A 17,667-nucleotide genomic window follows, 5' to 3' on the forward strand; every position below is an offset into this window, starting at 1 on the left:
GAACCTTAAAAATGAGATCCACAATAGAGGAATATTGAAAAAGAGAAAGGAAAAAAGTCACTGAGCATAGGGAATCTAGTTGTTGATGCAAAGGCAATTCTTAGATATCTAGAGGCTACGATTAGGACACTGGATATAAGAGGAAGGGAATGAAGGTTAGAATGTTATGAAGAAGAAAAAGAATACATTAAAAATGGGATGCTAAGAAATGATGCAAATGCAAATTTAACAGTTTCATTTGGTAGGATTAAATGGACTCAGCTTTCTAAGACCTTAATAACTATCTTTTGTTGTTGCAATAATAATTTCTTTCTTGAGAAATTAAACCAATTAGTTACAGTCCTCTCACACACCAAACTGTTTTCTTTGTTCTGCCAGCCTATAGATGTTTAGTTACAAATAGAAAAAAAAAAAAATATGTTAATCATTTTGCCAAGTTAGAATTTTGGAATTAAATGTGAGATTTTTGCATTCACATATATTGACTAGGGAGACCTCTATGCAGTGGGCAAGTTGTTCTCTTTGGAGAGTGGCATTTAAAGAAGAGTAGAGGTACTGGTAAAGAGGGCTCAAGAGTCTGAAAATCCAGCCAAAACTAAAGTTTAAACATTTAGAGAAGATTGGTACTTGGAAAGCTATTCACCAGTGCAAATGTTCTAGCCTGGAAAGGTAAAAAATAAAATGCTGTTTACAAGTTTTCTCTGGTTTGTTATATAAAATGTGTTGTGCATGTGATATCTAAATTTAAAGTAACATGATTTAAACTGCACTGTGTGATGAAGAGTCCTCTGAGGTCACTAAAGCTTTGATTTTCCAGTTAGCTTATTTTATAGCTAGTGCTTTGGAAGCCATCAAGTCCATAACGAGATAGATCAATCAGATTGTTTTTATTGGTCTACTGCGTACCATACACTATACACAGCAGTATTCATTGAATCAGACTGCTTGGGAACAGCAGCTTTAACCTTGAGGCTTGAGCAGAGAAAATAACCGCTTCAAAATTAAATCTCCATGAATTATATATATTCTTATATAAAATTGAATTTTTAAACAGTGTCAATTGAAATCCATTGGTAATGAACCAAGTACAGTTATTTCAAAGAAGAATCGTGGTCAAAACATCCCATGTTCACTGATTTAAAGTAGTTTACTAAACTTGGTATTCAAATATCAGACCTTGCAGTGGTTCAAAGAAATATATTTTTTAATGGCTTCAATAATACACTATTTAAAGGTAAAGCAAAAAGAAATACATGACCTTCAGAAGTTGCTTCAAATGCCTATGATGATTTTATTTTTTTTATGTTTGTTTATGTGCCTTTCAAAAAAATCTAAGGTATATTAAAACATGTAACGCAAGCCAATCATATGGTAAATGGTGCACTTATGCTATTCCATAAATGTTCATTATTTTCTCCAGATTTTTGAGGAGGCTCAAAGATTGATATAAAAATCTACAAATTTCCTGAACTACTGGTCTTCTCAGTGCAAATCCTTAACTTTTTCAGTTATCAGATTCCTTTACAACTCAAATGGCAATCAAGGGGAACATGGAGAAAGCATGATCCCATGGAGATTGCAAAGATCCCTAATCACAAATAGTGTATCCTCAAGGACAAGATCAGGAATTCACATTACAAAGTCCACATGAGTATATATAACCAAGGGCAGAATTCATATACAGAGGATCTAATCTGTGAGATGGGGACATAAAGAGAATTTCTGTAGAATTGAGGACTCAGGTAGCTGAGATTGATTTCATTTAAGGAATTCTTCCAAACTGAAGGAAATGCACACTCAAACCATCATTTAGGAAAAATAATTATTAACAAGTCCCAGAAGTTAACTGGTAAGGAATTGGTTTCTTGGGGTCAGTATCTTAAAGATGTGCTGAAGTTCATGCTACAGCTTCCATCTTAGCAGTGAACAGGATGCAAATCCAGAGCTAGCAAACAAGTGAAAAAAAGTGAAAGTGTTAGTAGTATCTGACTCTTTGTGACCCCATGGACTTCAGCCTACCAGGCTCCTCTGTCCATGAAATTCTCCAGGTAGGAATACTGGAGTGGGTTGCCACTTCCTTCTCCAGGGGATCTTCCAGACCCAGGAATTGAACCTGGTTCTCCTGCATTGCAGGCAGATTCTTTACCCTCTGAGCCACAGTATAAAATTGTTTTATTTTAACTCAGACAACTGGGTGGGAGGGCTCAAGTTTCATAATGTAGGTCATTCATTAATACCTACAACTGACCAAGCCTAGGTGAATAGACAGTTGTCACAGTTTCCAGAGCACTCTAAAATGTCAATGTCCTCCTGTCTGACACCAACGAGCAGGTACCAGGACCAGAACTAACAGCTTCTTATAACCTTTGGACTCCCTTAAAGCTTACCTCTTAGCCTCTATCAGGAAGAATTTCACTAAGAAATACTCTCATAATATTTCAAGGTCTCAAAATTAAAACATTACCCCTAAATATTTGATTAGACTGAAAAGGGCTAAAAAAAATTATATTCAACTTTCAGAAAAGATATAATTTTTCTGCTTCTTCTTGACTTTTTTCCTTCTCTGCCAGCAGATTTTAAATTCTACAAGAGCAGAGCCAAGTCTATTAAATCCACTGTTATATATCCATCACCTAGTAGGTACTCATCCAATATTTATGGAATAGTAAATGCATGAAGAGATAGATAAGTGTTGCTGCTGTTGAAATTTTTTAAAATCTTATCTTGTTGAATTTTCTGAAACAACTCATGGTGATTCTCTTTTTCCTATAGCAATCTCTTTAGAATAGTCCTTTATAACTTGGCACCAACTTGTCTTTCTAGTATTATCCTTTGTGACATTTAAAAAATACTTCTTGGCATTTGCTGAAAATATTCAATACTTTTCTTACATTAAATGCCTTCCTTATAGTAAGGCACAGTAAAGCCAGCACTAAATAAATACTTGAGAAAATTTCATGCATGCTACTTATGATGCAAAATAAGGTATCAAATCATTTCTCTCAGTCTTTACTGGTATACTGTGATTTTATTGGACCAAAAGTAGGGTCTTCAATTAATCTATGACTTACTCCAAGACTAACTCAGTATTTTCTACATGATAGGTATTCAAAACATATTTGGGGATTAAAAGAGGAATAGTAGACTAGACATTAATGTAATTCCGCTAGACATTAATGTAATTCCACTAGACACTAATGTAAAATAATCAGAGTAATTAATAATTTCTCTAATATAAATCAGTGGTTTCATTCAATACAACAGAGCTGTTGACCTTGAGGCACTGAGACATCAGTCTTGAAGAAGGACCAATAGCTAGAGGCAGAACATACGGTTGAAGTCAGAGAGTGACAGTGTCTAAGGGCCACTGTCTAAGCAGAAGGCATCTCTTTGGCATTTTTCTTCAAAATTCTCTGAGCCTGTGGCAGTATGGCAATGAGTCTGCTAGATATATTAATAGAGCTGTAGCACTTAAGGAAGTAAATGTGACAGCTGCAATTTAAACCTGCCCTGGGGGCAAAACTTAGGGATAAAGGAGAAGCATGCTTAACAAGGCTTTATATTTTAGAAAAAGTCCCCAAAAGTGTGCAAAATGTACCATTGGATAAAACTAAGTTTTCTAAAAGACACTTTTCCATGGAAACTGACACAGATGGAAGAAAACGGTCCACAGGTTTACTGTGAATCAGACATCATTCCTTTCTGCCTGCTTTGTCCTCATATATGAGGCAACAGACAGAGCAACTCAGAGAGGGCTGCAGCTTATCAGAGCAAGGGACCCTAATGTGGATGCTGTCTTCAGTTGTATTCACAACGTTATGGAAAGGCACTGCAAGGGAATGGTCAACTTATGTTCCAAGTGACTCCTGAGTTTAATCCTGAGTTTAACGTTCAATAAACATGTATACTGCTCATCTACCATGTAGCATACACTGAGGCAGCTTTGTATAACAGCAATGTGGCGTAACTAGTTGTGCAGATTCAAATTTTGGCTTCTATCCATGCCTCGATGCATTCATTAAATAAGCTCTGCAACTAACAATAATAATATGTGTTGAGAGGTTACTAACTGCCAGACACTGGGCTACGGGTTATATCATTTAATCCTTATAACTAATGAAATAGATACTGCGATTATGATTTCCTTTATAATAAAGGGTTACAATTTATTTTTTTCACTCCAGCTATAAAACACATAGATTCCCCCTTGTACAAATGAAAAAACTACAGCCTAAAGAGATGAACTAACTATTCCAGTGTGACTCAATATACATGACAAACCTGGGATGTGAATCCGGGCAGTCTGAATCTACACACAAGATATTAATTGATACTTTATGTTGTCTCCTAATTAATTTACAATTTCAGGTTCTTATTTTTCATCTAAAAAATGAGGATAGAAAAACAGCTTCCTTGCTATCATGAAAATTAAAAAGAATGCTCTAGTTTTAATGACAGAAATAAGGTACAGAAATCATCTAACATAGTAGGCAGCCACTAACCTATCTCCATTATAATCCAGTATTATTTTTGTTTTTCATTGATTTCTCCCATCCTTGAACTTTCATATATTTGATAGTTTAAACTATAAAATTTAAAATCCACCCATATCCTGTATTGTCCTACTGGCTGTTTCCTATGCACTATAGCCTTCTATTCCTACATGGTTAATTAACACATTTATGGATGAAAGCAATTATTCATACAGTACATATCCCACTTAATTTAGCAACTCTCAGCTGAACTTACCTTCAATTCACTTCTCTGTGGTCTTCTGATTGGTTGGTGAGATCTCTCTGAGTTCTTCTCTGTTTGCTGATTCATCTTCCACTAGCAACAAGCTATCACACTCAATCTTTCCATTTCAATGGCTGCCTTAACGTCCAAAGTTGTGGATCAGGAAGGAAGAGCAAACCCACCGGTGAACATGATTCCTGACCTCAGTGGGTCTCTCCTATGTGTAGCTTTTGAGCCAGAGTTCATTCCTCCTCACCACTCTTTAGAGATAAGTCCAGAACAGCAACCTCCAGCACCCAGGACCCAAGTGTCTCCATCCCAAGATTCCCCTGCCAGCCTTGGTAAATCTCGTGAAATCCCGTGAGATCAGGCTTCCTCTGGGAAGAGAGGTTGCAGCTGCAATACCTCAGGCAGTTCCCTGAGTTGCCCTGGCCCTCATGGCATCCCAGCCCATCCTCTTCCTCTATCAGGATCCACACATCCTACCTACAGACACCTAAAGTCACAGAGCACCCCCCTGCAGCCTCTACCTGTACCTTGTTGGCTTCCCTAGAAAACCCCACACTCCTCCGATCAGACCAGGCCTCTGCCAGGCCAACAGGTATTCTCCATGGTGTTCAGAACAAAACAAAGTCAGTTTTGGTAATAAAGGTACATTTGATTTCTATTTGCCTAACTTCTCTTTCTGTCAATTGGTTCTAAATTCTAGATGATTGAAAAGGGGGGTTAAGTATTAATTCTCTAAGCATTTCCCAAAAAATCCACATCTAACTAAATTATTTTTGTTTCCACACTTGTGACTTAAAATATCTATTTTACATTTCAACTTTAAAAACTGCCATATAATAAATATAATCAAGTCTTTTGGTTATTTCAGAAATCTGGTTTGTTTTTCACTGGACTAAGAAATAACTTAGGAAAAGGCACCTACCACATTTCCTGATACATACTTGGTGTTTAATGAATCTAATTTACTCTTTTTCATTCCAAGTATACAACACACACAGTGGCTCAGCAGTAAAAAATCTGCCTGCCAAAGCAGGAGATGCTGGAGATGTGGGTTCCATTTCTGGGTTGGAAATATCTCCTGGAGTAAGAAATGGCAACCCATTCCAGTACTCTTGCCTGAAGAATCCCATGGACAGAGAAGCCTGGAGGGCTACCGCCCGTTGTGTTGCAAAGAGTCGGACACGACTGAACGACTAAGCGTGCACACACATAAAACACACAGGTTTTAGTACAGAAAAAAATAAGTTCTGTTTAAAATAGCTGGCTAATCCAGTTTACTTGAACATCATATCTTTGTTTTGTCCTCACAATGTCTATCTAACATGGAAAGCTCTTCTAAACTATTGGCAAGCTTTATAACCAGGAAATTGTTTTTGTATGAATCATGGTTAATTGCAAGGTGCAGTTGCAAGCAATCTGTATTAATTAGCTTAACATCAAGATCCTCCGAGAAGCTACCGTTTGTCTTCTTTGAACCTCAGATACACATTTTAATCTTTTTCAAGTTCTTTACTCAAGTTTCTTTCAGTATGAATTTCGGTAATTCTGAGATTAGATAGCTCAGAACTACAATTCTGGGACCCTCTTCAGATAGGCTTCAGGATTCTAATTAGTTCCCATTAATTAGATAGTGGAACAAAATCTTTGGAAGGCAAAAATAAATTGGGAGTTAACTTCCTCCAACTTTATCTATTGCTGCTACTAAAATGGTTTGTGGACACATTCATTTCTTCATAGTGTTCCAATCTTCAGTTTCACGGGTAAGAAAATCATTTAGTCATGGTCACGGCAGGATTTGGCCTCCTACAGAACAGTCAATGGCTATGTGGGTATCAAAAGGAGGCTATAGCCCTGGTGGTGGTAGTTTTCTAATACCTGGATTGTAGCTGTAGTGAGATGTTCTTGAACTAATCTGTTCCAATACTGGTTCTACTTTCCTCTGATAGATGTAGCACAAATTTCTGAGTATTCTTGAAAGACCAATCTAGAGCTTCCTTCCACTCCTCCATTTATTTTATAATCATTCTTTATATCAAAAGACTTTCTGTTTAAAATTGTAGCAATGCTTTCTGATTTCTGAAGTAATTCCTGACAGCTACAGAGCTCAAGTTTAATTCTTGAGTCTGTGCTTATTTTGCAGAACAAAAGACCTGCTTTCTAAAGTGTGTGTGTGCTAAGTTGCTTCAATCATGTCTAATTCTTTGCAACCCTATGGACCATAGTCCACAAGGCTCCTCTGTCCATGGGATTCTCCAGGCAATAATTCTACAATGAGTTGTCATGCCCTCCTCCAGGGGTTCTTCCCAACCCAGTTATTGAACCCATGTCTCTTATGTCTCCTGCATTGGCAGGTGGGTTCTTCCACTGGTGTCACAAGGGATGCCCTTATATTCTAAATACCTTAACTATATATATATATATATATATATATATATATATATATATTAGCATTATTCTCAAAGGCTTGAAGGAACTATATTTCATTCAGTACTTTGGATTTGCAAGTGAACTGTCATGAATGGGTCACTATAACAAGAAACTGACTTTTATTTTTCTATTTCTATCATCACAATAGTCACAGAATTTGAAATCAGATACTATTGATAGACATAGTAGTTTTGCATAGTTTAACAACATTAAATATAAATTAGCAGCTATGGACAAATTTCGTATAACAATATATACTATTTTAAATGTCTTTTTAACAAGTATTAATAAATGTATGTTCTACCAATGTTTTTTAAGGTTCAAAGGAACCTGAGGACTCATTAAATGTTCACCAATAAAGAACTTCATTAAAAGAGAACTTGTGGAAAGGTTTGTTAGCTTTGGAAAGGATCAGAACCTAACCTTTACAAAAGAAAGAGAATATTCCTTTTTTTTCTTTTTTTCCTAGCAGCTACATTTTCTGGGCTGATTCCAGATATACTGACAGTACCAGATGTCAGTTGCTAGGAAAGCAAGCCAAAATAATGAAATTTTTAAAAGTCAAAGCAGAAAGCAAAACAAGGCAATAGATAATTAAAAGAATATTGGGGGTGCATAAAATTAATCAAAGCACGAAACAAGTCTTTCTAGTTATGAAATTCAAGTTAAATTTTCTAATTAAATTAACTATGAACTATATCAAATCAGTTGTATGAATATAGAATAGGTTGAAACCCATCAAATTTTATAGTATATGCAACCCAAGAGTTCATAAAAGGGAAAGGCAAACCCAATGTAAAACAGGTCTATTTCTGATTTGCAGCATGAGAAAGATTTATTCATCAAGTTTTTTACATTTACTAATAAATTTGTTTTTTGTGGAATAGCTAGAATGTGTTCAGCTTGTTATATATTTATTGGTTACTTTTTATATTTTGTTACAATAATGCTTTATGAAATAGATTTCCAACACTTCTTGTCCTGGGGTAAATTGCAAGCTGCCACAGAGAGTAGATCTTATAATACAAATTTCAAGATTCTGAATATATTGAGACTATATTTAGGTTTATTTTAGAAACAAGATTACAGGGTCTAGCAGAGTGAAATAGGGTTCTAATGGACAAAAATCTGAACCTAAAGTAGCCAATCACCTTGTCACTCTTACAAGACATTTTTCCCCCTTAATAGCTTTTAGTGCCTAAGATTGTACTTAGTTTCCAAGTATGGGCTTCCAAGAATTAGAGTTGATAGGGAGACTTATGGGAGAAGAAAAAGACAAGATAATGGATGATTTATACTGCAAACTTGTACCATTGATTTGGCTGAGTTTTATTCAAAATATAGCCTCAACTTCTGCATGAAAATTCAGGTCTATGTAACTTAGTTCCTTAAATATATGTAAAAGTTGTCATATAACTGGAATTGAACTTTACCACTTCAAATACTGACATTAAAATAAGAAGAAACAGTTAAAGACATATGCTTATAAAAAGGGAATAATCCGATGGACAGAGGAGCCTGGAGGGCTACAGTTCAAGGGTCACAAGAGTTGGACACAACTTAGTGACTAAACCACCACCACCTAGGTCACATGCTGAGGTTTTATAATATAATCCTAGATTTACCATGTGATATATATATATTCTGAATAAATGGCATTTGAATAAGAGCCCAGCATAGGAAAAGCATGCCACAGAAGGGCATGCCAGCATGTTGTATTCATCCCACCATAAAATGCCTTTCTACCTTTTTGCAAAGAACATACTTTCTACATGTATTTATTATATTTTCAATCAAATTCAAGGTGTTTCCTTTAATTGGTTCATTCCATAAATGAACCAATCATGCATAATAAGTTGTATATTTCCCAACCACTGAAAAGGAAAAAAAAAAAGTTGATTTATCATGTCTAAACCACAGTAGGGATGTCCTATTATAGAATAAAAATGTTAGGGACAAACATGTTAAACTACCTGAAAAGAGTTACCAAGGCCAAGACATGCCATAATCTATATAATTTGAATGAGGTTTGCAATCAGACTTGAAGCACAATTTGTATTTCTCTAGCTTAAAATGTGACTCTATACACATTTTATTTTGAAATCACTAAGTCAAATTTACACATGTGTCTTGATTAGTCAATCAAAAGAAACAGTAAAAAATGAGTTTTCTGGTTTTGATAGGAAATGATGTTATGGAAATAAATTGGCGAATATTTGCCTGACAATCTCCTTGTTGCCCTACTCAAAGATTACTTTTCTCCTCTAGGTAGGATGACAAGAATTAAGTAGTAATTATCTTTTACATAATTAATGTACTTTGCTAAAATATGACTGTATCCTTGAGCCATCTTTGCTCTAGCCATGGTTAATAAGCTCATATGAACTCAGTTAATTTTAACTTTAATTTGGTATTATTTAGGATATCCTTTTTCATCATATCATCTCTTATCTACAGTTAACAACAGTCCATGCAACATTATCTAGCCTAGTTTTAGTTCAGCATAGTTAACAGGTAAATACAATCCATAGAACTCTATGATATTAAGACAGCTATCATTTTACAAATGTAAATCAAGGTTTGCAACATCTTTTCACAATTTGTTTTCCTGACTCTATATATTTATATATTACTTTAGGGACTTCCCTGATAGTCCAGTGGCTAAGACTGCACTCTCCCAGTGCAAGGGACCCAGGTTTGATCCCTGGTCAGGGATCCCATAGGATGCAACTAAGAGTTCTCATGTCTCAGTGAAGATCGAAGATCCCCGCATGCCACAACTAACACACCGTGCAGTCAAATAAAAATATTTTAAAAATACGTATATTACTTTGGGCTTCCCAGGTGGCGCTAGTGGTAAAGAACCCACCTGCCAATACAGGAGACATAAGAGATGCAGGTTCCATCCCTGGGCCAGGAAGATCCCCTGGAGAAGGGCATGACAACCCACTCCAGTATTCTTGCCTGGAGAATCCCATGGACAGAGAAGCCTGGTGGACTACAGTCTGTGGGTTGAAAAGAGTCAGACACAACTGAAGAGACTGTGCATGCACGCGCACGTGCGCACACACACACACACACACTACTTTATGGTTTTTCTCACTTTTTAACTCATCTCTCACTTGAACTTTCTAGTCTGAAAGTTCACTTAAAATGTTCACTTTATTCACTTAAAGTGCATTGAATTCCTACTCTGAGCCATGTTGTATATACTCTTTTCAACACCAGGAACCCCAGAAACGTTGATGTCCCCTTCCCTGAGGTAAGCATTCCATCAAATTTTGTGATGATCACTTTCTTGATTTTCTTGAGTTCTACAATCCATATGTGTATGTGTGTGTTAGTCGCTCAGTCGTGTTCCACTCGTTGCAACCCCATGGACTGTAGCCGGTCAGGCTCCTCTGTCCGTGGAATTGTCTAGGCAAGAATACTGGAGAGGGTTGCCATTTCCTTCTCCAGGGGATCTTCCCAACCCAGGGATCAAACCCAAGTCTCCTGCATTGCAGGCAGATACTTTACGATCTAAGCCAAAAGGGAAGCCCATATATGTATGGCTACTGATTATAGTTCAATTTTATCAGATTTTCAGAGGGGAATCATAAAGTATCTGTCTTTTGTGACTTGAATATTTTATTCTTTTGCTCAAAATTAGGGTTTAGAGATTTATTCATGCTGAAAGGTATACTTACAGTCTGTTCTTTTCAATTGTTATCTATACATTTTAACATATTACAATTTCTTTATCCATTTAGTTTATAGAATTTCAGTTTTTCCAGATTTTCCATATAAAAATAGTGATAGGAGCATTCTTATATTAACATACACATACAATTTTATGTAAATATACATATATTTAGATATACAAAGTTTTATACATAATCTTTTTATAACTTTTTGCATATATGAGGACTTTGGAGTAAAATTGCTGGGTCATAAAATATGTGAATCTTCAATTGTTTCAGCTACTGCCAAGCTCTTATTTAATAATGTGGTAAAATCAATAGTTTATGCAAGTACCCAGTGTTCCACAACTTTGCCAACACTTAATTTTCTTAGATTTTTATGTCTTTGCCAAACTGGTAGGTTTATAATGCCATCTCATTGTATTTTAATTTGCATTCACCTAATTACAATGAGTTAAGCCTCTTCTCATATGTTTATTCAACCACATTGTATTCTAAATGCTTTCTAGTTTTTCTATTCACAATTAAGGTTTTTAATTTACTTGGAATTTACTTTTTACTTATGATAGGAAGTTTGAGGCAAGTTTTACTTTTTCCCATACATTTACCCTATTTATTGCAAATTTATCTTATCTTTTTCTGCACCACTATCTCTCAAAGCTGCTGCTGCTGCTGGTAAGTCACTTCAGTTGTGTCCGACTCTGTGCGACCCCATAAACAGCAGCCCACCAAGCTCCCCCATCTCTGGGATTCTCCAGGCAAGAACACTGGAGTGGGTTGCCATTTCCTTCTCCAATGCATGAAAGTGAAAAGTGAAAGTGAAGTCGTTCAGTCGTGTCCAACTCTTTGCAACCCCATGGACTGTAGCCCACCATGCTCCTCCATCCATGGGATTCTCCAGGCAAGAGTACTGGAGTGGGGTGCCAGAGCTGCTAGGTATTCATATATGTGTGGGTCTGTTTATAGGTCTTCTGTTATTCACTTGCTCTAAGTGTTTATCTATGTATCAATGCCATAGACTTAACTACTATGCATTTATAGTTGGTAGATATTTGGGCCACTCTGCAGCAGCAGAATGGACCAACACCCAAATTTGGTTTGCATGAGACACATGGTGAAAGTGAAAAAGAAAGTGAAGTCACTCAGTCGTGTCCGACTCTTTGCAATCCCATGGACTGGAGCCCACCATGCTCCTCCCTCCATGGGGTTCTCCAGGCAAGAACACTGAAGTGGGTTGCCATTTCCTTCTACAGAGGATCTTCCCGACCCAGGGATAGAACCCAGGTCTCCCACATTGTAGGCAGACGCTTTACCCTCTGAGCTACCAGGGAAGTCATGTATCAATGCCATAGACTTAATTAACTACTATGCGTTTATAGTTGGTAGATATTTGGGCCACGCTGCAGCGGCAGAATGGACCAACACCCAAATGTGGTTTGCATGAGACACATAGAATGCCACACAAAGACCAAGAGTATGTGAAAAACTTTACTATTTATATAATGATGCTTTCTGAGGTGATCAGAGAAGCCTTCCCAAGTAGGTCCTTTATGGCTTGAAAGACTAAGGAGATGAGACTTGCTTGGGGTTTTTATTGAGGTAAGGGGCAAAACCAAGGTGTGTTACCACACATGGGCAGAAGCTTGATGGCTTTAATATCCTGCTGTGCCAAAAAAGTAAGCACATTAGACTTAATCATTTTGCCTAGATGTGAGGCAGAATAGGAAGAGGAAAGAGAAAAGCTGTAGGTAGTCAAACTTTAAATTATGGAGTCAGAAATTCCTTAGTACAATTTGCTCCTGGTGTTAACTGATGACTAGATAGGCCTAGTTTCATGATTAAATCTGAACTTGTGTAAGCCATTATGATGCTGTAGGAGACCTATAACCTGAAGCCTATGAAGGAGGAGAACGTTCTACTGAACTCTGTGTTTGAGCCCTACGTTGTGTTTTCTTAGCAGTGAAATGAGTGGCTTTGTCATGATCAGTAATGTCTGGAACTCCAAAGACAATAAGGAGTGTCTTACTCTGTCCTTGTATTATGGCTTTATGATATGCAGAGGCACATGTGGACTTGATTTATCTTTGGGGTGTCTGAGAGGTAAGAGATTTCCAGTGTCTTTGCCCTAAAACAGAGAACCTTAGATAAGGATTTATTTTGCTACATTTGGCTACAGGCAACAGCCAGACTATTTGAAATGCCCCACAGGTGTAAAACTGTGCGTATGGGGCCTATTGTTGTCCAGAGCATTCAGTGCTGAGATGACTGCCTGACATTTGGCCATTTGTGCTGAACGGAGTCCCATTCTTTATCAGGGATATCTTAGGAATAAAAAGCAGCAACTTTCTACTGAGTTCCATCACTTGTGATGGCACTATACTATCCATAAGTTCCCCTTGCTACTCACTCAGTAAATCCCAAGGAGTCATGGAGTTAGCCAAGGAGTCCTCCAGTAATACAGTATTTGGCAGAGGACTAAACATAAGGGAAACCATCCTCTCCTGCAGCTAGGAGCCCAGGTTTGGCTCCACTATGTAGCAAGAAGGTTTTGATAGCCATGCTGAGATCACAGTGTGCTGTTTCCCTGACCCAAGGCATAATAGGCAACTAGATACGGGCAGTTATAGGCCTAGGGTCTATGAGAGCTTCCATTTCCAGGAGAACCCACTTTATGGACAGCAACGCTCTCCCTAATAGCACAGCATATAATATGAAACAAAGGTGGACAGTTTCTTGCATCAAAGACCATTTGCTAATCATGACCATTATGGAAAGTCCAGAGACTAGAGAAGGCATGAGAGGTCATGCCTCTACAATGAAGGGGTATCTGGGACTCCTTCAAGCACTATCAGGAGTACCTGTTGTATTTCAGTTTGGACAGATGCTAGAACCTTTTGTTGGAGGGTCTCGTTCAAGATGGATTCATTTACAAATAACAGCATAGATGGCTTTCAGAAAACATAATGGTGGAATACACTGCCTCTAGAACCCGGAAAAACCTAAAAGATGTTGTGGGTGCTATGAGGGTCATAGAAATTTCTGGACAGTGTCAGAGATGAAGAGGCCCTCAGCTGACCAAATGATTTTCAGAAGCTTAACAGAGATGGCAGAGGTTCACACCATGTGTAAGTCAATGATACAACTTTTTTTGTGTGTGAGCGCCTTTGTATTTTTATGTTCTGTGTGAGCCTTGAAACTCCTCAGAGGAGGAACTTATCAATGCAGTGTCATATCTGTGATCTTGGAGAAATTTACATGCAGTTAACATTTGTGTGCGAAGGTATATTTAGGAACTTCCAGAAGTTAAAGAATTTTGCAACAGAAACTTGTATCAAATCATGTCAATAAATGATTTTTTTGTCATGTCAATAAATGATCTCAGTAAAGCTGGCAAAAAAGCTAAGGCAAATTATGACTGAAAGACTGCTGAAACAGACACTGAGCAGAGCATATTAGCCAAATCCATAATAGCAAAGCAATTACTAAAGCCTGATTGAATGGAATCAGTAATTTCAAATTTCAAAAACATTGGGTAAGGACGCCTCAACAGGACCCACATCATTAAAATGGTGATAATCCACTAGGAGATGGTACTCTTTCTTTGTAGGTTAAAGAGTAGACTAAACTGAGCTATCAGATGGAGATGCATTGAGGATAATCACACTTTCTCTACAAGTTTTGTATCAGTTCAGTCCTCATGTGCCTTGGTTTAATTACATTGTGTCACATTAGTTATTCTAATTGAAGCAGAGAGGGTATATTCATGGGGTCCCATTTTACCAAACCAATTTTTAATTGGTAAAGACTCTATTTAATTTTAATGTATTATTTATTGGGTCAGAGTATTCATGTGCACTATGTGATATTTTAGCACAATGGATGCTATGATCATTGAAAATTTAGACAAAATAATACTTCTTATGGGTAACATAAGGCAAATCTATTTGTTCTCTATTTTATATTTGGTAATTCCCCTAAGGGTATAAGGGGTACCCTTTTGTAAATTAAGTGAGACCCCCAGATAAAATTAATTTATTCACAATCTTAATTAAGACCAAGATATTTGCCAGTTGGTATATTTTAGCAGACATTAAAGTTAATTCACAACCTGTTGTCATATTGTAGAGATGTAAAAGCCAATAAGCATCCTTCCATTTTTGTCATATAAATTATATTAATAAATTTTGGATTTCAATTATCACTTCAGTTTCAGTGGTTTGTTTTCTCCTCCACTATCCAGGTTTCTTTCTCTTTCCTCCTGCCCCTCCTTTTTAGTCTACACTAGATATGCTTTGCAGTGAAAGTGGTCTTTTCTGCTGTGTTTATAAGTTGCTTTTCTAGAGACTTAAAATCGGTATCGTCAAGATTAGGTGCCTCCCCCATTATCAGTGTTTAAGGCTGTAGGGCCAAAATAGGATTTCAATGAACCTCCTTTTCTGAGCCACAGGGGTACCACGTTTATTTTCCCCTATAACCTTGAGGATGAGGACCTTTGTGGAGATAGAGAAATAGGTAGTGACAGCAGTAGAAAAGGCAATCCATAGGATCCCGATAAGTCATATACCTTTCAGATCACGAACCTCAACAATTAAAATCATCAAATAGCAGGCTATGCTCAAACAGTAATTAGAAGGTTGTCATGCTAATAGGCCAAATTCCTAAAGATTACATACAGGTGCATAAAATATCATAAGTATAGGTAATGCAAGTAGCCTATGACCCTCATTCCTTCCTGTCCCCATACATCTTGGCAGATATATAGCTCAGTAGGTTTGAAAGTGAAAGTCACTCAGTCTTGTCCAATGCTTTGTGACCCCATGGACTATACAGTCCATGGAATTCTCCAGGCCAGAATACTGGAGGGGGTAGCCATTCCCTTCTCCAGGGGATCTTCCTAATCCAGTAAATGGTGCTGGGAAAATTGAACAGCTTCATGCAAGAGAATGACATTAGAACACTTCTTAACACTATACACAAAGATAGACTCAAAATGGATTAAAGGCCTAAATGTAAGACCAAAAACTGTAGAACTCTTAGAGAGATGACTATTCTTTGAGGCCATTCTACTTCTTCAGAAGAGAATCATGCAATACCTCTGCTGGAGCAAGGAGGAAAACAGGATATATGCTTGGCAAAGAGTGTTATGGGATCAGGCAGAAAGAATAGAGCTGAGGTTTCACATAATTCAATATATAAACTTTCACTTAATGACTTTTTTCTCAGTCTGCATATTTGCTCTTTCATTACCATATGGCTGATGTATCTGAATAGGGTAAATTTCTCATGAATAAGCAATAAATAAATTGTCCTTTATTCCTTTGTGAGGTAGAAGATTTAAATATAGGAACATATTCTGGATAGTGAGATTTTACCTATTCTGTTTTCAGCCTTTGTATCATGCCCTTCCATACTCATGGCATATTCTATAAAGTTTCTAGGGGTTTCTTCAAGGTGAATTACCTGATTTTTCTTTTGAATCCTCTTGCCAGTCACTTACTCTGCACTTTGCTCTGCTCTGTTTTGTTAGTTGCTATTCACCTACACAGCATCCATGAAATTAAAAGACGCTTACTCCTTGGAAGGAAAGTTATGACCAACCTAGATAGCATATTCAAAAGCAGAGACATTACTTTGCCAACAAAGGTTCGTCTAGTCAAGGCTATGGTTTTTCCTGTGGTCATGTATGGATGTGAGAGTTGGACTGTGAAGAAGGCTGAGCGCTGAAGAATTGATGCTTTTGAACTGTGGTGTTGGAGAAGACTCTTGAGAGTCCCTTGGACTGCAAGGAGATCCAACCAGTCCATTCTGAAGGAGATCAGCCCTGGGATTTCTTTGGAGGGAATGATGCTAAAGCTGAAACTCCAGTACTTTGGCCACCTCATGCGAAGAGTTGACTCATTGGAAAAGACTCTGATGCTGGGAGGGATTGGGGGCAAGAGGAGAAGGGGACGACAGAGGATGAGATGGCTGGATGGCATCACTGACTCGATGGACATGAATCTGAGTGAACTCCGGGAGTTGGTGATGGACAGGGAGGCCTGGCGTGCTGCGATTCATGGGGTCGCAAAGAGTCGAACACTACTGAGCGACTGATCTGATCTGATTCACCTACAATGTTTCCCTGTTCTAAAATATTGAATTCTTCTATCCACCCTTGTTTCCTTTTGTTTTACTTTGTTGGTAATATTCTTATTTTTTTTCCATATTTGAGTGAGGTTTCTGGAGAAAAACTTCAAATATGTGTGATCTACCATTTTTAGGAGGTAGTTTATTAAAATGATTTATTGAGAAAATAGTATGATATACCCACCCATATAATTTTGTACATATATATTATGTTAAATGTATATATAATTTAAGTTTGTTTACAATGGCAACCCACTCTAGTACTCTTGCCTGGAAATCCCATGGACAGAGGAGCCTGGTAGGCTGCAGTCCATGGGGTCACTAGGAGTCAGACAGACTGAGCGACTTCACCTTCACTTTTCATTTACATGCATTGGAGAAGGAAATGGCAACCCACTCCAGTGTTCTTGGCTGGAGAATCCCAGGGATGGGGGAGCCTGGTGGGCTGCCATCTCTGAGGTCACACAGAGTCAGACACGACTGAAGCGACTTAGCAACAGCAGCGTATTGAGTTAATTTAATACATCTATGTATAATAATTATAATTTATAGTGATTATATTAGACAATATATATTATTAACAAACTATTTTAACATATCTGAACAAATGAAATAGGGTATGTTCCTTTAATACAAGTCTATGATGAAAATAAGGTCAAGAGAAAATAATGAACTAGAAACAGAT

The sequence above is a fragment of the Bos indicus genome, chromosome 21 (assembly GCF_029378745.1).
Source record: "Bos indicus isolate NIAB-ARS_2022 breed Sahiwal x Tharparkar chromosome 21, NIAB-ARS_B.indTharparkar_mat_pri_1.0, whole genome shotgun sequence".
Lineage (NCBI taxonomy): Eukaryota > Metazoa > Chordata > Mammalia > Artiodactyla > Bovidae > Bos > Bos indicus.